General features: G+C 39.6%; 1 protein-coding gene across 1 annotated transcript in view; it reads right to left on the minus strand.

The window, feature by feature from the left end:
- Window positions 1–24: 24 nt before the first annotated feature.
- The window catches only part of Ubx (ultrabithorax), a 205,318-nt gene continuing 178,446 nt past the window's right edge, over window positions 25–26,896 (minus strand). Inside the window, exon 4 of the mRNA XM_025301043.1 lies at window positions 25–213. The gene's annotated coding sequence lies outside the window, so the exon portion shown is untranslated. The remainder of the gene's footprint in view (window positions 214–26,896) is intronic.

Below are 26,896 nucleotides of genomic sequence, written 5' to 3' on the forward strand. Positions count from 1 at the left end.
GAGAGAGAGAGAGAGAGAGAGAGAGAGAAAGAGAGAAAGAGAGAGAGAGAGAGAAAGAGAAAGACACGAGTATAACGCGTATACGAAGTGGCGGTGGAAGGTAGTAATCAGAGTCCTTCGTCTTCCTCGGTGTGATTCCTTCGTTCAAACTGCCAAGTTACTCCAGATCCGTTTTGTTCTTCTGTCCACCCTACTATCGAAGTTATGCCGCACCTGTAAAAGACAAAGGAAAATACATGTATATATTGTATCGTATTATATTCTCGAGTGATATTAATCATAATCATTGCTTAAATATCGTAAATGTCAAACGCAATATAATATTTTACACTTTATTAACAATTACAATTAGTTATTAGTTTAGCACGGATAAAGAGCCACAGATAAAAACGTCTATGAAAGTCCGGACAATATACTTGTCATAATTCCCGATTAACTATCATAAATTGTACGGTATATATTAGCGCGAGAACTCAAACAAAAACATGCACTTATATATATATATATATATACATGATATTAATATGTTTAGAATATAAACCGTTTTAATCTTCGAGAGAGCAGACAAATTTGTAACTAATTATATTAAAATGTTATTTTGTGCGAAGATCCCATGAGATTTAAACATATACAACACCCAGAGTTCGGATAAAAGCTCAGTTTGCGTGATCTTTGTCAAGTGAACTGAATGAACTGAGCGGAGTTCAGCTGTAAGTAACAGAAGGAGAGTCACACACGTGCTCGTCACGGTGACGGCCATCACATAGACGCCAAACTTGTTACAGCGTTCTGTGTGGGCGGGCTAAACGATCGTTAAATTTGGAAAAATTCCCATCCATTAAGCAGCATGGCCACCGAAGTCCCCACCAAAACCTCCCCCTTATATTAATCTTTTTTTCGGAATCCTTGTAGAAGTTTTAATATGTGTGCTATATGCAGCAATAAGGCAAATATAAATCATTAATATTTAATTTTACTATATATATTTATCTAATAATATATAAAATATATATGTCTGTTGCATAATTAATATTGTCAACATTTAATAACTAGAAAAATATTAAATAAATAGATAGAGATTAGTTCGTTTTTAAAAAGTTTGAATAATGCAATTTATACGCAAATAACCAATTGACTAATATGGCCACCTTTAATAATGAGATTGAATAAATATACAAGCCATATTTTACCTGGATTGTACATAAAAAAGTTACATTTATATAAATAGAATGATCGAAATAAGTTAATAATATTTTATTCTATTTCTTTGCATATAACATACATAACAACAATTATAATAGATAATTTTTTGCAAAAATGAATTGTTATTAATAATATGATTATAGATAATAATATGAATTGTTTATCGACTGAAGGGAGAAATGTTTTCCTCCTTTTGAGAGGATATGTCGATCTGCCGATTTGAAGTCGAAATCTTCTATACCGACTGCATGCAGAAGTAAATATATGAAATTTATGCACAAAAGCTTCTTATTATATCATTTTTTTAATTTTTGTACATATATATATGTAATTTAAGTTATACTTTTTAAAAATTAAATATATATATTTAAACATAAATATTTTTCGTTATGTTTTATGACCTTACGCCACCTTTCGGACAAGATATGGATTTTTTGTATCAGAAACTTAGTAGTATAGAAGAATAACAAGGTTATCGATAAATTTTTGAATACAGTTCACTGTCTAACGTGGTAAAACAAATTCTAGAAGTCTAGAATTACCAAGTAGCAAAATAAGTAAGTGATTTTATTTATCGGAAATTGACTATTGCCTTACTATTTTTTTTATATTAATTTATTCAATTAACAAGAAAAATGATTCGTAGTAAGTACAATTTAGTTTTCATCTAGAGTCATGCTTATTGCTATTTTATAAGGTTATGTTAATTTACATCACATTAAGGGATTTTTAAATTCACATATGATAATATGAACAACAAAGAGATAAAACAAAAGGATAAAAAATATTGAAGTTACAAACATATTAAGAAATATAACATTTACATTTTAAAGAAACATATATGCATACATCTATTACATATGAGATACTATTGTAGACAACATGACAGTGTGAATAGTAGACACGGGGTTAGAAACGGGCTGGATGTGCAAGGGGCAGCGTAGCGAGTTGAAGGGTGCGAGAGAGGGTGGGAGGTACGGCCCTTGGGAGTTTGCTGTATATGAGAACGGATCGGACGCGGGACGATCGCGATTAACATTCCGGCCGCTAGCTTGCTGTTCGCGCGGCGCTTTCATTAATTCCAGCGTATTGATTCCACGGATTGATGAATGGCCGCCGATAGCGATTCCACGCGCTCACTACCCCCTCCTCTTCCTCGCCTCTCGCGTATAAATTCTACCTCTCGCAGGATTTGAACTCAATTCCCGCCCCGTAAATTCCCCTTTATGTATCCTCCTCTGAAGAGCTAGTGTCTGAATTCTATTGATGTGAACAGCATACTTTTCACGGTCCCACATCTTTGCAAAATGCATCTCTTTAATTTAATGTTCGAGATTTGCAGATTCAATAATCAATATAATATATTTCTCAAGCTATACAGACAACATCAATGTTGCAGCAATATACATATTAGTGTCATCGAATTAGAGTAATTTAAACAATAGATAGTGATGTCATATGTTTCTTCATAGAACATGGAATCCCTCTAAAGGGAATATGATATTACTTTCACTCCGAAGTATTTATGCCCGGTAGATATTTAGGTTTACTTTGGTAGTGACATCGACCGGGAAGATCATAAACTAACTGATTACTTAAGGGTCTGAGAAGTGCATAATATCGCCGGTAGATGGCGATAGTGATAACACGGAAGAAGAGGAAAAAACGGGGTGGAGCGTGTCTGACAGTTGGGTGGGTTCGAGGCCAAGGTGATTGAAAACAGGGTGGAGCGTCATGTGACGCCATAGTTGGATATGGAAGTGACGTCATATACCTACGATGGCCTCTAGTTAGCAAAATGGCTTCTAACCAGGAATTTCTTTGTTTCATATCTTCTTATCTAATATTTTAATATATCGCAAACGGGGGGTTGTGCAATAGATTACATAGAGTGTGATGACTCTGTCCGTTCCAAAAGAATGAATCACCTACCTAATTTAAATATATAAACTTTACACAGTGAAGATTGATGTACATAATCATAATAACAAATATATATATCTTTATATTTTACACACGCATGCTTTTAACTAAATAAAGCAAAACAGCGGAATTTCATAAATATTTTTGTTTCCATTGTAGCAAATAAAAGCACGACAATAAAAAATTGTTTATAATAAATAAATTCATATGTATTGTTAGATAGGTAAAATTAAATAAACAACATCACAGGCAGTTATATTCCCAAGAATCGTTGGGAGCCATAAATGGCACTTGGATTTGACAGTTATGAGATTCGTAGCTCGTGCTGGCAGTCCACACCTCGTAAAACAGTCGTAAACTAAGCGCCTCGTAAACTCAACGCACTTCTGATGTCATGAACAAACGGTAGCAGTGTTACGATAAAAAATTAGAAGCTCCTGACGTTGCGTTATATAATATGTGACGCGTTTAAATTAATAACCCTTGACGCATTTACTCACAATTTGAGAGATCCAAGTAGAATACTATGATATAACGAGGTGTGGGAAAATAAACATAGATGAAAAAAATTTAATAAACGAAATATATGAAAAAGTGAATTATAATATAACAATCATGACTGAAAATATGCAGTTGACAGTGACCGTTTTATTAAAATGTTTGAGGTTAGCTAACATTTTAAGCGTTAATTAACAATTAGGGGCTGTTTTTTTGTTTTGAACATGAGATGTTAATATGACGCATTATTTAGATAATATATATCTATATGTTACAAATAATTACACAAAATGAACACGCGCACGCGTAATAACTATCATTATGTGCAACATATAATTTGGGACAAGATCGCTTGTAAAGAAACGAGACGAGTAATGTGCGAGAATTAAATTAAAATTGACGCATATTCATGAGAGATATCACAATTTCAAGGTACTTTATTACGTGAAATGATCCATCCTGAAACAGGATAACAATATTTTTTGAATTCTATATTATACCGTAATCGAATTTGTTATATGCATTCGAACTTGCTGCCTCGTGATTTATTTGCCTGGCGGAAGTTCTCGGGTATTAAATCTGTCCGGCCTAGCGACCATTGTACAATGAATTTACATTTTAACGCGCCATTATACATATATTACAATTTTTAATGATGTTGAAAATTACGTATATGATACGGATAAAAGAATGATTTAATTACTAGATTGATACGTATTTCGTTTTTATCGTTGAAACATTTAATATCAATTTATTCATTAATTATATAAGTAAAAGTATACGATATATATCAAATACGCGAGTAAAAGTACACGTTTCACGTCACACGCATAAGCTTCACTTCCAATATAACCTTGAATTAAAGTCGTATCTCTCTTGAAAAGAATAAGAATTAAGAATATCACTTTTGTAACGAATAGGGAACGTCCCGAAATCGATTACGAAAATCACAAAACTATTTTAAGATATCCTGCGTATCAAGTAACAGAAAGTGGAGATATCGTGGAAGAAATATGCTAGCTAGTGACTACGTCGTTAGATTTAGGAAGAAACACGAGCACAGCGGTATAGCGTCTCGGAGAGATACGCTATACCGTTACGCATATTAGGTGTCCAGTTTGCGGAAGATCGAGGCGGCACTGAAAGATGTTCGCGATCAAGGATTCCAGCACACTCGGAGACCGCGTCGGAATCCTGATTCTTAGCATTCGCTGTGTGTGGCATGTGTGTATGTGGCTATCGTGTTTATGTGCCTGCAACGATAAACACACGAGCCACGTGCACCGTGTGTGCGAGCAGATCAGTCGAATGCTAACACGCATATGCGATTAGCATAATCGAGTCGGGCTACGGGGAACCAGTTTGCAAGGCCACTGACAAGCCGGCTGGCCGATCGCTTATGCCGTTCTCTGCCTACCGGCAAGCACACGATCCATCCATAATACCGATAACGTCAGCTGAGTGTGAGAGCAAGGATAGTGCCGATACATTTGTCATGGATCGCAGTTATGCACAAATGTTACGTGAGCTTCCTCTTGAATGACTAGACTCCGATAAAAACTTGACCTCATAATTGTCACATAATAGAACACAATAGTTACTTATGTCAGCACATATGATTATGTCTAACATAAATTGTGCTACTACTGAGTTTTTGGTGAGTGATGATGGTATAAGAAAACTGTAATCATAGTTTAAACTCAATAAACTAAGTCTGGTGCATACGTAATGTCGTTAAATTAAATTTGCTTATTAAATTTGGTTATAGACTGGATTAGAATCCCAGGACAGTAGACATTTCTGACTTTAAGGGTGAGATAATATAATGTATTAAAACTGTCACTGTGTTTTTCTTACATGATATCGCCAAATATCGTAGTAAATAAATTATAGCGACATCTGATGTGTGTGCGTGTGTGTGTGTATGTGTACGTGTATATCACGGGCTGTTTCGTAATTGGTGTCCACTAATTACATAACGCTATTTCCTATTGAGAATCAAGTTGTGAGAACGGAAAATTCTAAACTATTTTTTTGTAATACTTTATAAAGTAGTGATTATCAAAGAATATTCAGCCGTAGACGTACGTCTGTGAGTCTCGTGCTCAGTAAGGGTGCGTAGCGACGTAACGGCGGGTCGTTAACATGCATATTGACATACGTGCTTCTGTATCAAAGACGGCGACCATTTTGTGATCCAATTTTGTGTTTAATAATATTTAATAATATACGTTTATAAGAATGACCATTCTCATTCATAAACGGTGCAAGGGAGTAGCACTGACAATTTTTTCGATAAGGAATTTCTTATTAACTAACATAATGATATAAGAAAACCAACGTAATGATATAGAAACATTAATTTCAATATGACGTAAACGAAAAATGAGATGCATCTTACGCAATCTGCGTGAGACGCACTTTTGCGATTCAGCATGGCTTTCCAGGATGCCCGATACCTTCTATAGCTTCTAGCTTTATACTGGCTGCGAGGCTCTCGATCCACGTAGACAATTTTTACCGGTAACACCTAACTGAAAACTGCCGAGGATCTCATCTCCCAACAATTGTCCTACTATTTCGTAACTTTCACTTTTTTTCAAATGCAAATTTTTTTCTTCTGTCTACTACCTTTTACTAAGATTTACAGAGGTCAGCTTTCTCTTTTAGGAATTGTGAGATCCTTTGAAGGGAATGACGGTCAATCGTTGCGCAATACAAACGAACTGCAGGATGTCCCGGGTCGTTTCGTTTTTCGCAAACTTTTTTGACACGATCCAAGATCTCCGTTTCTCCGAAAAAGTTTTTCTTCCGAAAAAAATGTTTCAGGAGTACCGTTGTCCAAGAAGGTCGAGTCGAAAGTTTTTCGCTTGATTAGTTTAGTTCCGTTCGTTTTGTTTTAGACTTAAAAAAATATGTCAACGGTCTGGTGTTGATTTTTACCAAGAAATTATCTCGTAACGGTTCTTACTATGTGACAGATACGAAGTCATTAAAGATTCTATGTCGCCAAATGAAAGTAGGCTGTTGCTGATATATTATATCGCATATCACGAAGTAGCATTCTACTTCCTGCGAATGTTGTTCCTGATTTGAGGTGTGCTAGGTCAGAAGTCAAAGGTTAATCGTTCCAGATTTCACTTAATTAACGGAAGGACTAATGGAGGCTGAGTTATCTCGTAACCAGATGTTATCGCAAGGTGGTAAAAGTTCTTTAAAAGAGCCGTAAAAGTTTCACCAGGCGAAATGTACCCGGAGATAACTATGCGCCTCCCTCTGTAACTGAATTAAATTAAATTTCTAAGTGAAACTGCGCAATCTTGCATTTAATGCGAAAGATATTTAACATTTAAATTAATTTCGTGATAACTATGTTGTGATTTCAATGTTATATGTATGTGCGAGCTTTGTACAAATTAAACAATATTTATATAAATACAATATTTATGTAAATATTTATGTAAAAACACAAACAGTGCTTTATTTTGAATAAAATTTCATATTTTTGTCGTGGTCAATTATTTATTATTACCCCGTGGTGCACTTTTCCATGATTAAAAATTAAATCATCAAGCTTAATGTGTAATATGAACTAATGGTCTTTCAGAAGAACAAACGTCCGGGTAGAAAGCTGCATGTGATTACATATCGCTAAAGGAAACTTCTGTTAGGATAGTTTCAAAGTTTACGTATTATGTTATCAAATGATAAATCCGGAGTTTAATTTCCATAAAACGCCGTAGAAAAATTGAACGACTCCCGGAATCGTTAACTTTCCTTCTTGGCGCCATAAATCATTTTACCGATAAAAAAGGAAGACATTATGGGCGCTTGTCCTTATACGCACAATAGCAACAGCGAGCCTGAAATTACGAAGCCGAGCCTTTATTTCGTCGCAAAAGCGAAGGGGTATCTATAAGACCGCCGAGATATGGCGGAGAGTACAAAGTTTTGACGCCACCTTATAAATCAACCAACACACTCGCTCACTTAAGACGTTGCACGAATATATCCTGGACTGGAGTTTCGCTCACCGTATGTCTGTTCTGCTCTCAGCACAAACAGCCTGTACACAGCAAGTCAAAAATTTCAGTAGTATATTTCGTATATCCTAACTCTGCACTTCAGGCTAACTTTGGATCCTTGGATTAAGAATTATCAGAACAACATTTCCAGCAAGCATACACAATAGTTGGTAGCAATGGTTGATATTAGGTAGCAATTATTATATTATCACTGAACAATTATTGTTCGAGAATACAGTTTCAATACTTTTGTCATTATTACTTGGAATGACGAAGAAGAAACTAACACAAGACGCAGATCAATATTCGGAAAATAAATGCAACACACAAACACATTCGATTGTTAGAGGTTTATAGTGATTGCGAGTTTCATTAAAAATATCGGTTAACAAAGAATACATATATTTTTTTATCATGATTATAATAGCATCAAGTTATCTTCTTTTTTCGAAAGAAGAAATGTTGTTACATTAGCTTTTCAAAACACCGTCGCTTTATTACTACAAACGTTACAAGTTAAAATATAAATAATCTCTCGGATATCTATTTAATAGCCAATCATAACAACAGCAACAATAAAAATCATTATAAATATATATGCGTTCTAGTCGCTTCCCGATATTAAATTATGTGTGTATTTGGAATGTTTAAAAAATTAGATGTTTCATATTTTGTGGTTCATACAATGGCAGCATCGAAAGACAACGAGAAGTTTGTAAATTTAACTTATGATGCATTCTTCGTAATTGGTCGTTTGGCGGCTGATTATGGTGTAGTGAGCATGTAATAATCATGATACATAAGATGATAGTCATAAATATACATGCAAGCTGCAGGCGCTGTGAGGATATGGTGAGAATAAACTTAGCTTTAGTAACGCTGTTGTAATATTTAACCTCTCGTTTGCTATTAGCGATATAAATATGTCGATAAATGAGAAAATATTCACCGTAATCTTTCCGCTTTACAGGACTGTCGTGAAATGAAAGACAATTTTGGACGACATACGACATACGTAAGTGCAAAACTTTATATCACAAACTATAGGCATAGAAACAATCTATATACAGCATTTATTACTAAAATTATTTTTTATTTTACTTTCATATACTCTGATACCGAAACAAAATATTTTATAAAGTATCTATTTTTCTTGATCTTGTTTTAATATAATAGTTTTGTGTATAATTGGAAAAAATAAATAATGGAAATAATGGAAAGAATAATAAATAGTAAATAAAGATATATAATAAAGGGAATAAATAAAACTGAATACTGAAATAGCCAGTCCCTGAGATACCTGCGTACCCGGAATTGATACCATTATTACATAGCAGTTTATTACTTAAGTGTAGCAATAAAAAAAAATGTAATATTGGCGAAAGTGAAAAGAGCAGAAAAAATGAGGTTACTGCAAAACTACTAAATGCAAATTTCATTGGCAAGATCTGCATAATGAGAGAGGTAACGCTATAATTCCTGCGGCTAGTGTATAGATACGGCAGCACGATAGTCATGGTAATGTCCGTTACGAGGAAAACGTTTAGACTTTCGCATGTTTTCACTCATACGTGTGTGCATATTCTCCGTTACGATAAGATAAAAATAGAAATATTATATACAATTAAGAAATAAGACAAACCGCAAGTCTTGATCACACATAGATATCATATATTTGCGCATGAAAGCATAATCAATTTGTTTCGGAATTACATTAGATCTTCGTAGGTATGTAATTATTGACAGTAATGACCGGCTATTAAGCTTAGTATGTGTTCGCAATTACTTTTTATGTACAAGAGATTAGAGCTATCGCTCTTTTTGTCTTCAATGTATCATTATCGATTTAGAGAAGAGCGAATTTTACGTAACACAAACCAATAACGTCATATACAAATTCTATCTCCTGGTAATTCATATAAATATTCATAAATGTTATTTAACGTTTGTTAAACATGAGGCGCTCATTTTTTCTCATTTCAAAGCAAATATATGAAAAGAGGAACTTTCGCGCGTGCGCGTGTGTGTGTAGAGTTTACTATCTACTTTTTCCACTACTCGAGAGCCACCGAGTAGACGTTCGCTGCAAATGTGAATGGGACAGCTCGCTGTGGAAAATGTCGTGAAAAGTAAATATTGCAGCTGCGTTCTCAGTTAGCACGGCCTCACGTCTCAAACGCAAAGATCAAATGCGCAGGCAAAGAAAAGTAGTGGAAGAAAGAAAGAAAGAGAGAAAAGGTGCCACCGGGAGTAGGGTGCCACCCTAAGAGAGTGAGATCGAGGATTCGATCAGAGGTGTAGAGGGGTCGGTGGTACGGACACGGTATTGGATGCTACCAAGGATGGGGGCTTACGGTAGGGGTAGTTTGACAAGTTGACAAGAGCACAAAGGCCGTGGCAGACACCCTCGAGCGAGCCGGCAAGAAGAGAAGGGGCAAGCGCAAGGAGGGTGGGTAGGGTAGGTTAGAGCGGTGATAGGGGCGTCGCGACGCTCAGCGTCCGACGGAGGTTTGCCGGGTAGAGGGGAACCTGAAAGCCCGGTAGATCCGACGCCGCGAACAAAGGGTGGCTCACCCCACCAGCTCCCGGATTTTGGGAACGAGATCGCCTATACCGACTTGTTCGGAGTCGCGAAGATGCACGCATGTGTGTATGTGTGTATGCGTGTGTGTATATATATGTATATATGTATGCGCATGTGTGTGCATATTACGTACGCGTGTGTGCGCACGAGCGTGGGCGAGTTCGAGTTTGCTCGACCGACCCGATAGATACGCCGCGGGCCTAATATCGAAAGTTAAGGGTGAAGCTGAAACTCGTGTTTAATTAAATCAGCAGTCCTTGACAGATAATCGTTGCTCCCTGACCCAAAAAGTCAGAATTGGACAATTCGATTTTTCTACGGGATCTACGGGATCGGGAAATTGGATTTTTGTTTTCGGCGATTGAAGATATAAGATGAAGTTTACGCACGGGTTGAAATGTATATTCAAGAACTGATCTTGGAATAATTCACAATTAGGATTAAATTATCAAGTGTTAAGATAGATATATAATCAATTTTTCAATTATTGACTGGGAGAAGTAAAAATGTTCCCAAGATCGCTCCTGATTTATTATTTATTTTGCAATCGATCAAAAGGTCAAACAATTTTCTTGATATTCTTAGAATATCTTTTTATGAGAAGTAATCTTAAAATATCTTCTTACGAATAGTAACATGCGAACGAAAAATTTATTATATATCTCAGATGCGGTTCCGCAGAAAATTCTGTCTTGGCTTCGAACTTTAAAGAGAAATGGGAAAAGAAAAGAATACACCGCCCGCGCGGACGTGAAAGTGCTGACAATTTTTCACAAAGAAATGCTGTACCACGTACCGATAACCGTTCAAAAAGCAATAAATATCTCCGCTAACCATCTTCTATAAGGCGACCCCCGCGAAAACGTTCCATTCATACTTCGTATAACGTTAGCGTAGGTATGCCGACTCTTCCCGCTTCCGAACCCCCTTCGTCACCGCATTTTGGCCCACATTGATACACATATCGACTCCCTTATGGTTTACGAGCAAGCACCGTGATTTATCGCGCTCGAAAATACTATACAGCGTCATTAGAAACATCATTCGTACTACGGAACGTCTGTCATCCTGTATATCCGAAGTAATTCAATGATGTACGGACCGCCCCTTTCGTCGGAACCCTTTCGTCCCGAGCGTGGTTAATTTGCGTTATTGATATATGCTCGCCTCGTGGAGCCTTCGAAGGAAGAACAAAAATCATGCAACAAGAGAAAAAAAAATTTTACATCATACAATGCCAACACATCTGTTCACGTGATATTACATATTTTGTTTTCTACGTTTCTTCAGCGCCTATACCGAGCTTTTCTTCCACATTGTATGTCGCTAACCTCATATCTGTGCAGCCACTAAATCAGAAATGCAGCGAAGCGTCTACGTTTCCTCTGCGGTATCGCGAATCATCCCTCTATACCATAGAATTCCATTTTTACTATCTAGGAAGGTAATCGGAGGATAAAAGAATATAACTTTATTCAAATAAGGAAAGTTCTTATATATTTGCTCAGAACGATTAAAAAATTTATTAAAGATTAAATTAAAAAATATATATATTATTTAAAATCATTCGGCAAATTTAAGTTGGGAAATAATAAATTATATAAAAATAACAAATAACAAATCTTACTATTAAAATATTAATATTAAAATTATAAGTATAATAAATAAAATCATGATCTAAATTCGTGATCTGTTTAACAATATATGAACAAAAAGAGTTTTTAAGAGATGCTAATGTAGTGAATATAAATAAATAATCACATATATGTCATGGTGATTTGTAGAAATAAACAATGAATATGGAAAAACCGATACAGAAGAAAGAAACAATTCTGTTACTTTAATATTCGCAATATGTATGGATCTTTCTTGCTACAGCGGGAGACAATTATCCGTGATAGGAATAATCCTTCGTCGGTGACCCTCGTCAAATCGAAAGGGTAGCAACTCATTACATATTCCTTTGTTATCGCGATATTATCGAATGCGATATTATCTTGTACTTCGGATTATCACAGATTATTCACGGTAATAGTCATTTAATGATACTGTAAACTTTAATGATACTGTAATGTTGTTTTATCAGTGATTTGGTGTCTACAATATCAAAATCAGACTTATAACTTCATAATTTGTCGTCAGCGAAATGTCACGAGCAAATCTTGTGGCAATGAAAATCGCCATTTTCGATACTTTACGACCAACAGAGGTAGAGAGGATCGCGTAAGTGAGGAAACGAAAAGCCGAAAAGCAGTGTCTGCTCAATTATTACACAAAATGACTCTTTTATCTTTTCGGATAACCGAATGACCTGTCACGCTCTTTCTACCGAGTTACCTATGCATTCCTTGCCCTCTACTAACGAAATCGGTCTTCGGACCTGAAGCTCCCAGGTTTAAGATCTTAATCCGTGATAATACACCGTGGGAGTGTCGCACTTAGCGGAACATTTGTTTCGGCCTTTCACTGTTAGAACTTAACCGCCTAATGGCGGTTAATAATGACTTCTTTTCAACACTTAAGGAGCGTATAACCCCAAACTGGGCTACTAGTAATCATTAGATCGGTTATCTGATAATTCACGTATTATATTCAACTTTCCAATTGCTACGGAAATATGAGAAACAAGTCGTAGCGTTGCTGATTGAACATGGAAATCACCCCAATCAATTAAATTTGGGCTAAGAAGAATCGTATATTGGAATCGTATATCAGGGATATCAGTAATATAGTATCAGCAACCATTGTTATGTCGACTAATTGATAATCCACTCATCATAGTTAATTTTTCAATTGCTGGAGAAATATCAGAATTAAAGAGTTGCTGATTGAACATCAACATCGCTTTAATCAAGTGGATTTTTCGCGACTTCATGATACCAGTCTCTTTCTCTCACAATTCTCTCATCAGTGGTACGGAACAAACGTACCTTTCTCCACATGATATATCCTTGTGTCGATTTCCTGCAGCTAAGATCGATGATTCGGTTATCTTACACATACACACACACACACACACATACACACACTACCGCGGTCCCAGCATAGCACTCACGCGCACAGCGAGCACCGTCGCATTAGCTATCGACTAATTAACATTACAGACAGCGTAGGTCGTAAGCAGGCCGGTAATTATACATACCGGACGCGGTCTTCGTAGACGCAGCGTCCTTATCGGCTTCGCGTCGTTGTCAACCGCGAAAAACCGACAACGGTGGCTGTCGGCAGACTGTGCAAATGGTGCCAATTAGGTGTACACAGGTGTCAATTTGTCGGCGTCCCTCGTCACGCTTTCGTATCGCGAGCGCGGCGACGAAGGAATCTCTGGGCGAGAGCGAAGCAATTTTAGCGCCCGCATTAGGTGATTCGCATCGCGATGCAGCCGCGTGACGACGATAATTAGTCCCAGTGCACACGCCGGTATAACGGGCCCAGCTAACTCGCAGCTTGTTCTGGAACGGCGCGACTGTTGACCGATTAAGGTCTAGGAAGTGTTCAAGTTTTCTAATAAACGCTTATCCTCTGATCTTGCGAAACGTTCGCGATCTTCACTCGACGTTAAATTAATTGAACAGTCGGGGGCGAGATAAAGTTGATCTGACGACTCGCGAATTTCAAACGATGTACCTTGTCCATAAGAAGAAGAAGAAGAGTAGGAGAAGGAGGTAATCTCACGATTCTCGGTAAATTAATTAATATCCACTTCTTCTCACTCGCTCTCGGTGTATTAATCAAACAATATCTTCGAAATTGTAGGATCCCGTGAAATTATATTTTCCTAGTATTTCTTGACCGCCGTAGATGTAGATGTCGGTGTTATATACATGAGTCTGTGATACGATGTATATTGTTCGCACAATCACGTGCGCAAATCTAACGTGCGGCGATTTCGGTTGCGTTCAAAGACAGTCTCGACAATCTCGGGCTCCAGCGCGTCACTGTCACTTTTCAAGTTTGGCGCTTTTTCTCTCGTGTGTCTTTCATAAAAGGAAAAAAGAAAAAATGTTTATGATTCACGACTCAATTAATCGTGCTTTGTGAGATACACATGTGCATGTATGAGGAAGGAATCACTGTCCGAACCAATTGCACTATTTGACACATGAACGACACAGCGACGGCAATTACAACATTGTCCGACGCACTTTCACCACGTTGACTAGCGGAAGCTTCCTTGCACTTTCGACCGCCGCGTTGTTGACAGCAAAATGTGCGTCTCGACATCCGCGTACACGTGATGTAGCCCGCACAAATCCGCGTGTGTCAGAGCTTCTAACTTGGTAGAAGCACAGACAGGAACGAAACTACACAACGTGAGGACTAACGCGCGCAGAGAGAAACCAACAGACACGAACTATGCGTGTGCGTGTTCATGTGCATGCGTGCGGGGGGACGAGAACGGAGGAATCGACAGAGAAGGCGAGAGAATGGAAAAAAAGAGGGACAGAACGGCGGCAGAGCGCAGGGATATCCACCACGCGCTAACCAATTCCGCGAGCGTCGCGCGTGCGTGTGCGCGTGTACATGGACGGATGTGAATGTGTGCAGAGAAGCGTATCCTCCCGTCGAGCGTGGAACGGACGAGAGCGTCGAGCTGTCAGCGCACCCCACCCCGAAATCCCCCTTGAAACCAACCCCTCCTACTGTGACGAACCCCCCTCCACATCACAAGCTCTTTCCCTTGACTAGTCGTTCCTCTCTTCCACCCCCCTTCCGAACAACCCCCGGCTGTGACAACATCGGAGGAGCCGTGTGCCTTGCACGAAAACGAAAGTAACAGAACGCGTATCGACGTGAGCAAAAATTATCCTGGAAAATATTTCTGCAAAATATTTAGTTGTAAGTTACGTTGTTCTGAAATTAATATAAAAAAAAAATCCTCAACATAAAATCACATTAGAAAAAAAGCAGGGAGCATTAACAAAAAGCTATACAGGCGGATGCAATTCTTTGTAATAACTCTAAATTATTATACAGACATCATTTTATTCATAATATTTTTGAAGAGTATCATTTATATTTTCGATAACATATTTAAAGTATTATCGAAAATATTAGGAAAACATAAAAACTTAGAAAACTTGTAAAAATTAATATTACAGTAATATTATAAATACATATCGATGAGAATAAACTTATTTGAAAAAAGAATAGGGATTAGGAGAAAAGAAACAGATAAATAAAAGATGAAAAGTAGTACATGGAAATACAAAAATTGCTCACGAACGCCTGAAAAGCAATTTGGTTTCTTTACATTTTTCTGACGTGGACGAATCATAATTCCTCATAATTTCATCTCCAGCTCGAAAACATTCCGGTTCTTTTCGGGTTTTCTCTCGGTTTTCCATTTCGACTGCCATTTTGAATTGTACACACTTCCTGATCTGAAGACTAATTTTTCGACATAAGACGAAAAGCGCTAATTTCCATGTTTTTTTCTGTTTTCATATGCAAAATGTCTAAATTAATTTTTATTACAGGAAGATACACTATTTAAAAAAAATATACATATATTTATAAAAATGTCATTAAAATGGTGCTCGATTAAGTCGATATTAGAAGTAATCACCATTTTAATGCGACAAAATGAAGTATCGCGGACCTTTCATATTTCATTCGTAGCATCTATTAATAGAAATCTTTTTCTTTTTGAACTATTCCCAGGTTCGTCCGAGAGATTCTACGAGGGTGGAAATTTTTTTTGAAGAAAATGGAGTTGGCCTTTGTCCGAGTGGCGAAGTGATGACTTTATCCAATCGACTCACTCAATTTCTCATCTGTATTCTTTCTCTATCCATGGGCTGACCCGCGGTCCTATCCATGGAAGAAAGAGAAAGAACCGGGTGAGGGGGAGAAGCGCCCATGAGTTATGGTCGCCATTACGGTACCGATAATTATATGCTGCTCCATAGCCGCTCCCTCCTGTACGTTCTACGAAAGAAGCGAGAGGTACGGTAGATGATATCCTGCCTGCCGACAAACAACTTCGAACAGCCGACCTTTAACGTAACCGTACGTACATCGACCATACGTTCCCTCCTGACTCCCTCGATCGATTCATCGATATGTTCCGGTATTTCAAAAGAGTCGGAAAGTAATTACTTTGATCTGATGTCGGTCGCGCTCATATGTGAGGTCTCCGCGCAATATATTGGTCAGTATCTAGAAAGAAGCCTTAATATTTTATATTTCTAAAGTTGACTTTTCGATTGAGAATAATTAATGTTATAAACATAAACATAAATGTACAAGAGACAATGCTATGAAATATTTTTCGTAAATCATTGCGGAAATTGATTTTGAACTGTGTTCTGACAAATTAGTTTTATAAGCATATTGAAACACACACACACACACACACACACACACACACACACACACACACACACACACACATACACACAATATATCGAATGGATTGAGAATAGAATAACAGAGTGCTTTTTGTGATTCAATAAAACTATTTTGGTTAATGGAACAGTGAGGAATTGGGGGAAGAAAAGATTTGTAATAGCACACAAACACGTACACGGCGCTCCTCACTTATACATAGTGATCAGAAATCCCCATTGTCCGGAAATGGTGGTCGTACATATCGAAGAAAGGACTCGATCGTTTCCTTACAACTCCCTATGGCCCACTTATTATGCTGATTCACTAACAGAATGCAATCATCTAAGTATTCCGTAATAATTATTATCGCATCAAATTGCCTGAATTAACAAGAAATTGTTAGTTTTCTGAAAATAACCAAAAGAAGAAGAATAAAATTTGAGATGGCTCATTGAGAAGAAATCTAGATAAAATTGGTTTAAAATTGGACCAATACGAACCAAGTAAGCACAAATATTAAAACGGAATTTTCTTTTAAACACATTTGTTTAGAAATGTGAGGAATTAAGAAAATTGTAATTTTAGTTTGAGTCTGGAGTTAGTGCGAATGAAAACAATTCAGTTAGACGTCATATAAATTTTAATACTTATTCATTCGGATTTCTTACAATTCTCAATTTGATTTATATATGTATATTAAACACGCCATGAATTATAACTAAAGTTATTTATACGATTTCTAAACTAAAATGCAAGGATAAAATATTGTCATTGGTCAATATATTGGCATTAGTCTGCGCGCTAGAAAGGATTTGTCACAAGATGGTGAATAAATTATATTTTAATAATAATAATGAAATAAATATTAGGACATATATGACGCCTGGTGTATACAACGCGAGACTTTTCTTCGCGTGCCAGTGCTACCACTTGCGCCGCTCAGCTGGCAATCGCGCCAACATAAATCTAACCGCGCGGGCGGTATAAAAGTAAAATAATATTGCACGCGAATAACTCACATCTAAGGGAACAGTGACCCATGCGGAAAGTATGCATACAGCCAAAAATACCTTACGGAATACTGGATATTCGCAATAATTATTTTTGTCACTTAACGATACGCCCCGTTGAATAAATCGACCTTGAAAAATACTTCCGTAAATTTCGATGCAGAATTGTATCTTGTTGTTGAAGAAACATAATTGTCGGATTGTAATGCCCAGTCTCTCCGATTGAGATCACGTAACTTATTGAGACATCGGTGTGCTTAATGCGCCGTTACGTCACGCTCCGTGACTTTTACAGTAACAAATTGGGACAGCATTATACTCGTGCATGAGTTTCAACCACAATATTATAGCGTGCGAACGTCATTAGCATAACCAACAAGCTCAACACAGCGCCCCGCGCAGGATGCAGACACGCCGAACACAGAACGTTGTTAGCTACACGTGTAAAGTTCATCGGGAGGGGAGAAGGGATGCGCGCGCGCGAGGAACGCAACGAATTTATGGGAACACACCAGGTGTATTCCACCAGTTCTTGATCTTCTGAATCGTTGTGAGCGCGCCTTGACATATTCTCAAACTGAGGCTCTCAATTTTCATTCGCGCTACTTACATATGATTACGAATGACATTTGCATCTTGAATATTCCTCTTCTTCCCCCCTTTCTTGCTTTGTCACCGTTTCTCTTTCTTTCTCTCTCTCTCTCTCTCTCTCTCTCTCTCTCTCTCTCTTTTTGACCACATGAATAACATTACTAACCGAGTCAGATACTTGTATGAGTTTCACCAAAACGGGAGAATGCTAATAATAATAACGAACAATTTCATCACTTGAGCGTTATTACGTAACCAAGACGGCCGTTTCCTTTATTGTTTACGAGCGTGAGCTTCTTAAATTCGTGTTATTTTCGTCCAGTGTCGTAAGATGGATGGCGTGTAGGTTTCTGGCAACAACGTCGCGTTTCGAGAAGGAAATAGAGTAGAGAGAGAGATCGAAAAAGGAGACGAAGAGGTGGAAGAAGAAGAATATAAGGGGAGAGTTCATCCTCCGTCCAAGAAAAAGTTAGAAGTTGTTCTTGAAGAACGTCGTTCGAGACGGTAAGCGGCCGCTGCCGCCGCCGCCGCCACCGCCGTCGCTGCCGTCGTCGTCGTTGCCGCCTTAACCCCGTATGTCGCCCCTCTTTTGTTCCCGCTGTCTCTGCCCCTTTTTTTCTGCGCATCCAAGAGCAGCGTGTGACGCCTTCGGGGCGCCGTGTCTTGTTATCCGTATGATGTATGGTGCGCTAATTGCACTACGCTGAATACCGACCGCGTTATAATAAAATCGATCACCCAGTTGTTCACGTACGGTTGCTCGCGGTGATCAACGTTCGTTGAAACGTTGCCTCTTAAATCGTTTCCGAAGGACGTTTATAAAGCAGATACGCGACTTGATGATACTCTTCCTCCCTACACAGGCTCAGATGTATATATTTTTGTAACAGATTAAGCCTCTGTTGCAAAAGAATGGACGATTCCTCTTAGTTCGATACGTTGTCTTCTATAAATTACCGAGACCGTTGACTTTTTCCGCCGCTATAGTTTTAGTTTCCCGTCCGACAACGGAATTCCCCTTCCTATCCCTGGTTGGTCCTATTTCCTTAACCAGTCCGTCGGCATTCATGATTTATAGCAAAGGGAGATACGAGAAATAGCAAGTGAGATCTGCGTTTTATGCGTCTTGTTCTTATCCTCGGATAAAAATATGCTTTTCTCCGCCACAAGAGCAGGTTTTTAGGGTCTCGAACATGGTAACTGAATCAGTATATGTTTTGGAGAGTGTAAAACAGTTCCTTGGAACACTAGTTTTCGTTACTTACAATATTTCTTTCTTTCTCTCGCATCTTGCGCATATAATCCCTAGTAGCACACTTCATTGGAGTTACATTGGCTACGGTGACATAAATTGGGGTTACATTGGCCCAATGTATCCCAATATGTAGCCAATATTGGTTAGATATCAAATTACAAGATGTCGCCAATATTGCATAGCATTGTTATACCAATATTGACTTACATTGGGGTTACATTGGCCCAATGTATTCCAATACGCAGCTAATATTGATTAGACATTAAATTACAATATATCGCCAATATTGCATACCAACATTGTTATACCAATATTGATTTACATTGGAGTTACATTGGCCAATATCGGGGGCCCAATTTGTAGCCAATATTGACCTAACAACATTTGCTACCAGAGGTAAGTAATCACAAACACACATAATGAGTATTCGCCAGTGAGCAACTTAAATTTTACGTTTCCAATGCAAATCCCTTGCGTTAATCTTAGTCTCTCCTTATACTGCCTATAAGATTTCAATGCAGTGACACACTCTATTAATCTCAAACTTCACCGAACTTCGATAGTTAATATATGTGCGAATTCTTGAGATTCATAATTAGTTTTCGAAACGACCTTGGGACATAGAAGCGTAAAACGCGAAGGTGATACCGGGAAATCGTTGGAAGCTCGTTTTTTCCCCGTATTAACTTTGTCCTTTGTATGCCGACTTGTCTGGTGGAAATCGGAGGAAAGTTTGTGCCGCCATTGTGGGCCGGTGAGGCGAAAGAAGAAAGTTAAAATCTCATGAGAGCATTGTTGGCTGCGTCACCGTCTAGCTATCCTTCTTCTCCATATTCCTCCTTCCTTCGTGAACCGAGGAGGCCTCGTGTATAATATTAAAATTTATGACTTAGACCATTTCCAGTCTGCTATAGTCAGTTTGAGCTTTTTCTCTTCAGCACCTCCTGCCTCCTCTCTTTCTTTCTCCTTCAACTTGTTTTCCTTAGCTTACCAACCGTCCATCTCATCAATCCTTCCTTCATACATATCGCAACGTCTTGTCTATTTGTTCAAAGTGTTACATATCTTTCATTGATTTCGATTTCAATTGCTTTATCCTACACCATGCAAACATATTGACTAATATAACTTGTAGGAGATTTTCTGGAAGGTTTACGTTGTATACAACTTGAACGGTGCAGGCCGGCAGAAGTTAACTGTGCGGATAAAGCGGTTCATCTTACCATCATCCGACATCCTGGGTATCAAGAGATCATGAGAACAACCACATATGCGGAACGGTTTGCGTGTAACAGTAATCAGTATAATGATCAGTGACCGAATTGACGTATCGCTAAGATAATATATATGACGGCATATGGCGGCAGATGCATTGCGCAGCGTGATATGCTCTAACGCGTCATTGATAGCTCACCATCCCTTTCCTTCTCCCCCTTTTCCCTCCTACCCCCGCCCCTTCCCGCTGCCGCCCGTCACTCTGCCACCCTCCATCAAATTTTCCTATCACCCCCGACTATTCCCTTCATTTCCTGTCCCGACGGCCCTCCTGCTCGCCCCTGTACTAGCCTCCGCTTCCTCCTCCCTTCTATCACGGACGGAAGGGACGTAATACGAGCGAGGGGGACCTACGACCAACCAGCGTCGTTGCTTTTAGGGATAAGAATTCTGCCTGTACCGCACCCAAGTCCTATTTTCACGCCAATATTTGGCGGAAAAAAGTGACACGGTCAGAAAGTGTCAGCAAATTACAAGGTACACGCATACTAGTACAATGTTATGATAAGTGACGTTTATATATCGCTGCTTATGGATCGATGTAAAAAGTTCGCAACATCTTCAGAGAGATTGAAAGAAATATCCTCGGATTATATGTTTTCGTTTTGCTCTCGAGAAATGTCTTGCACATTGCCACATTTCGAAGACTTGAAAGTAATCGTTGGTATTTGATCGGCATGCCGACAAAATTTGTTGACGCGTCAAAAAAGAAGAACGTGATTGCGACTCGTTATAAAACGCTAGGATAAAATGGTCAATGATCACGGTGGAGCCGGAGTGTTGTAAGAAGCAGAATAAATTGCAGTTAACACTGGAATCTGTGTTTTTGCATCGACCGCACAAGCCGCCTTGGAACCGCGGATCAATTACAATTAAGAGCGGTTAGCGAATTGCCAAACGTTTCAGGCACGCCGTATAGATGTGTTCCATGCTTTATGCCCTGCTGGAGGAGAGCTTTCTCGGAAAACGCAATTTTGTATTATTAAACCGCGGTGAGAATCCTCGACAGCAAGAAGCAATCCTGCTTATGAATTGTTTTAACACACAACTTTACTTCGCGTACATACATTACGTGTATCGACATGCTATTGAGAATATTATCGTCTTATGGAAGGTGGAATGGAGAATGTTTTCGTTTTATGGAATTCTACATATGATAATCACGCAAAGGTGAATGACTGCCGATTTATCAAGATATTTCCACACAAGATGTAAATGAGTTGTAGGTACACACATATTTTAGAATTTTTGATACAACCTTATGAAAGAAACCAGATGTTAACGTACGTTGACGAGAAATGAGGATACATCGCGAGGATATATTACGACAGAATCACGAGTCAAGATAACTCTAGATAACTCCATCGCTCGCCCGCGTGTTTCATCGATGGCTACGCGAATTTTGATGAACAAGCGGAAAGTGAGTAACGAATCCTGGCACGATCATTGATCGGCTACTACGGGTTTTGTAACATGTTCGATGCTCGAAGCGTGTTTCACAGTGTGGTCCGGCATTAATTTCAACGTCACTTTTCTATCTTACGATTCATCATAACGTCGTCACTTGCAAAGTGCACATTCCGCAAGAAGCTAACGCTACTCAGCGCGGCAATAAACTGGACTGTTTATATTTAAACACATCCCAAATCCGTAATTATCAAATGAAAGGGACAATTGTGACATATTAGAAATGTTAATATTACGTGTGTTCTTGAATGGAACATGCTTGTAAATATCACTCTCCCTCTTCGTCAAATTTTCTATTTCGGTAAAATTGTTTCTCCTACTTTCTTCTTTTGGGTTATGCGGAACATGCCATCCTCTAATTTTTGACAATACATAATGCGATCAAGCTCATTCGTCTAGCCGCTCACCTCCGTCGCTTCTTTTTCCGTCGCCTCCGTCGGCGAGGTCGCCTCCTGGTTTCCCCCCTGTATAAGGGGGTAGTTGCTCTCTCCTGTGGTTTCAGGGCCGTTGCTGCTACGCTAGGCTCGACTTCTTCCCCTGCCTCGCGTCTTCCCTGCACCGGGGGCCTTGTCTCCGCCCCGGCGCTGGGCCCCGTCGTGGCTGGTACTTCCCTTTACACACCACCGCCTCAGAAGTCTTTGTCCACGAAGAGCGAACGAATTCGCCGACAGTCACCGAGCCAGGTACGACGGAGAACTGCGTGGGATCAGAAAAACCCGATACCGACGACGAATCATGTGTCCTTTGGGCAGACTCACTGCGGTCTATGGGGTAAAGCGACCATGTAAGTCCATTCACCATCACCCTTCCCTCACTTTGCCTTCGCGAGATCTTTTCACACGATTCTATAAACTGAGGAAGTCGTATGAAGTGCTCAGAACGTTTATCACGACGCTTGTGTTACGCTGCGACTTGATCCTTAATGATATTGTTTCGAGCGGCGAGCTCTTATGTATTGGATTGTCTTGAGAAGATATCGGCGGAGCCGCTATTACTGGTTTCCCACTTGATACAGCTGTGTGCTAATGAATAATAGTAAAAAATAAGCGAGCGATTGGCTTAGTGCGACATAAAGCGGATCAGGTCATCCAAAATTATCCTTATCCACGTCGCTTCTTTCTGCTTATGCGAAGCCTCTGGCAGAACGCTGGGATTAGGCTTTTTCTTTCAGCGAAGCTAACGTTCAATGAGAGGCCAACGGAACAACGCACCGATACTCAAGGCGTTTAACAGTGATCAGCAACAGAGAGGTCTGCGAAGTCTAATATCTTAGAATACGAAGATACAGTTTCGACACGATTTTCCAGTACCAGCACACAGCCGAGTTTCACCCTTTGCGAGTTAAATTCCGTCGACTTCTTTATCCTTGCTTCAGATATAACGCAAAAATCAATGACGGGACAGCTCGAAATGTCGCTGGACAAAAATGTTTTTGCTCTAGCAGCAGCTTCTCGCGATATTCCACTGATATTTGCTCTCTTTCTCTCTCTTCTTTCTCTCTCTGTCTCTCTCTCTCTCTCTCTCTCTCTTTCTCTCTCTCCGATTAGCCGACGTCCTCGTCAACAGGCAGCTTCAAGCAGCTCCGACGCTAAAGCACAATGATCCCGGAAGTTTTGTTCCAAACGGTGAGAAAATAAACATCGATTCTTCTTAGGGATTTGTTAACTGGGGATCGACTGTCGTGTTAGCTCGGGATCGTCAAGACGTCGTCCTGCCACCGCCGTCGTGAAGCCTTCCGCGAACTTGTTGTTACTCTTCAAGAAGTACCGCACGTGTGCCGCGTCGCACGAAGGCTCGTAATACGGGTTGATATCGTTCGTCACCGAGGGAATTCCGTACGCAGCATCTCGTTCGCGATCAGCGGTCCTTCCGGGCGCCTGGTGCGCGTCGGCCAGCGTCGGGACGGCTCTGCGCTCGCCAATTCCCATGGAAAGCCGCGGACGGTGCCGCGGTGATGTATATCTTAAGCGAGAGATGCGACGACTCTGATCCGCGAATTCCGCCCGCTCGGTTTCGCAGCCTCCGACCGGCGGGACCGAAGCGCCGCGACGCGAGGCGCCCTGTGCACATGCGTTAAGCTTCACTCCCCCGATACACCCGTATCCCCCTTGGTCTTCCTCCACAGCTCTTGCTTCTCTTAACGCCCCCGTGATCCAGCACGGTGGTAGTTGTGTAGAGCACCGAAAGTCCCTTCTCTCCCTTCCGCGGGGGACATTGCGAGGCGTTCGCCGTACACTGTCATGTTGCTTCCTTCTGTGTCAACAAAGGACAGCGCACTGCGCCTCATTCATGCCTATGTACTGATTTTGCTAATTACGCCGAGCAATTCCGACAATGATGTCGTCCTAATAATAACGCTCGCTAAATTTAATGTCGGCAAGAGCGAGAGAATCTGACGGTCGCGAAAGTTTTTCGCATTTTTATATTACGTTCTAGATATAATATCCATCTAGATAATAAGATGCTCTCGGTAACAATTGTGTCCCAAAGTGGAATGAAGCAAGAAAGTAGATCTGGAACAAACTACCTACTTGCGATATTATTCGGGTCGATAGCAACCGATGTTATTCCATCGCAACTTGAGGCTGCGATGTGTCATATCTTGCCCTCTATTTTCAAGTGACGGAAATAATATGCAAAATAAAATTGACGCCAAAATACAATTGGCGCTCCAATTCGACGAGAGGTCAAGTTACGTTTGATCAATTAATTTATGCCGAAGGACTAATTCGGAGGCTACATTTGCCGCGAACACGCTTCTTCCTTCAGCTAATACTAATCCTCGGCAATGCTCAATAGCGAGCGAAAATAGCATCGCTGACGCTAACTAAACCTTTCTGCTCGCGCACATTGCATCCACGCGCCACTTATTCAAGCTTCTATCAACCGCAAGCGTACGCGATTCGAATTGAATGCCAAGCTTTCGATGCTCGGGACGTGCACGGCCTACAGCGTCGAAGGCCGCGGAGAAAATTGCAGAAAATCCTGAGTCCGTCCACACCGTAAAAAGCCGCTGACGGATTCGGCCGTCAATCTTTCAGCGGCCGTCGTAAACCTATCAAACAACCACCAACATCGACTCGAAACCGGCGGAACATTCCCAACGCTTTTTTACGTAGTTACGAGATAATGCCCGAAAGAATAATGCGTTAGGAAAATGCAATATGGCGGAATATACGCGCCGATCTCAAATCTATCTACGTCAATCTTTTATCAACATATATTTTAAACATTTTCTTATTTTTCGAAATCTGCAAATTAATCGCAGGATAATCTCCATTTCTATCGTGTGGAGCATGTAAATCATAAAGACGTAAGAGTAGTTTATCGTTCAAGGCCATAAAATATGTATGTACGTCCTTGTGGAAATTAATTAATCAATTATTAATTAATATAAAGCGCGGTAATTAATAATACCGCGCGATCTAAGCAGTTATTACGCACTATGGTGAAACACACACGGAAGATAAAATGCTGGACTGGAGAGAAAGTACATTACGTTGCGAGTATCAATCGTCATTTTGTTCTGTACCGTAAAAATATTACTCACCTGGCGTGAAACACGTAATTTGTAACGATATCAATACATACTTATTACTTGTAAAGACAATATCCGGGTCTCTGCTACTACCCGGATGCTCGAATCTTTCGTGGATCTTTCAGGTATGGGGGTACTCGACTGTCGCACATTATCTGCACATTTGAGTACAGGGATTAATGTACACTGTACTTTAGAGAGAGAAGATAAAATCGGCCGATGCAAAATCAGCTGCTACGAAAATCAATAACGGATGGCAGATAGACATTATCCGGGTGTTACCGGCGAGTTTTAGCCCCGAGTACCCAGTTATTTTAGGCAGTACCCACGAATAGTACCCACAAATTTGTGCATCAGATAAATACCCACTTACGCAAAAATTACTCAGTTTATCCTGACGCTTATTATACTGACATTTTTTATACCGTGACAGTTATTTTACACAGATATAAACTGAAAGAAAATTCTAAAACCTATCACGCGTATGCGTTTTGGTATACCAAGTTGTTCTAACAGGTTTAACTCACCACAAGAGATTTAAAGGACATCGAAGGCGCTAAATTCTCGCGCAAGTGTGGCAATCGTCCTGCAGAGATCGCAAGAAATTAACAAGGCACTAAGTTGCAGAGTGTCGAGCGTAGGAAGCTGTAGCATCGAGAAATCACAAAGTAGGCAGAGACCAAGACAGCAGAAGTTCGCACGTTAGTGAAGAAGAAAAGAAAAACAAGGAGAGAAATCTAAAGAATGGTAGTAAAGTAGATAAAGAGAGAGAAAGTATAAACCAACGAGCAGTGGCCGTGAAATAAACCAGGAGTTGCCGGCCGTGTAATTGGACTTTTTTGGACTTGATCGCTTTTCCCCTTTCGTTTTTTTCTTCTTTTTTTAAGAAGAGCTAGGAAGAGGGAGAGAGAGTACAGCAGAATTTCCTTAGTCATTAGAAATCTGTTCATCATTTGCAGATATACGCGACAAGTCAGATTCAAAGTCGATCGCTGTTAAAAATCGATATCTTCGAAGAATCGTGTGCCTTAGCAAAAAATAGCCAATGAAAAGAATGATGTCAAGCACAAAATCTCATACTCGTGCTTCATCATATTTTCAACATTGCAAGTAAAAGACGTGATGACGCCAGCAATAGCGAAGACAATATCGTCGGCGGCAAAAAGCAGCCAAGCGTTCATTTGCCCAGTTAAC

This window comes from Harpegnathos saltator, unplaced genomic scaffold (assembly GCF_003227715.2).
Source record: "Harpegnathos saltator strain DR-91 unplaced genomic scaffold, Hsal_v8.6 scaffold4, whole genome shotgun sequence".
Classification (NCBI taxonomy): domain Eukaryota; kingdom Metazoa; phylum Arthropoda; class Insecta; order Hymenoptera; family Formicidae; genus Harpegnathos; species Harpegnathos saltator.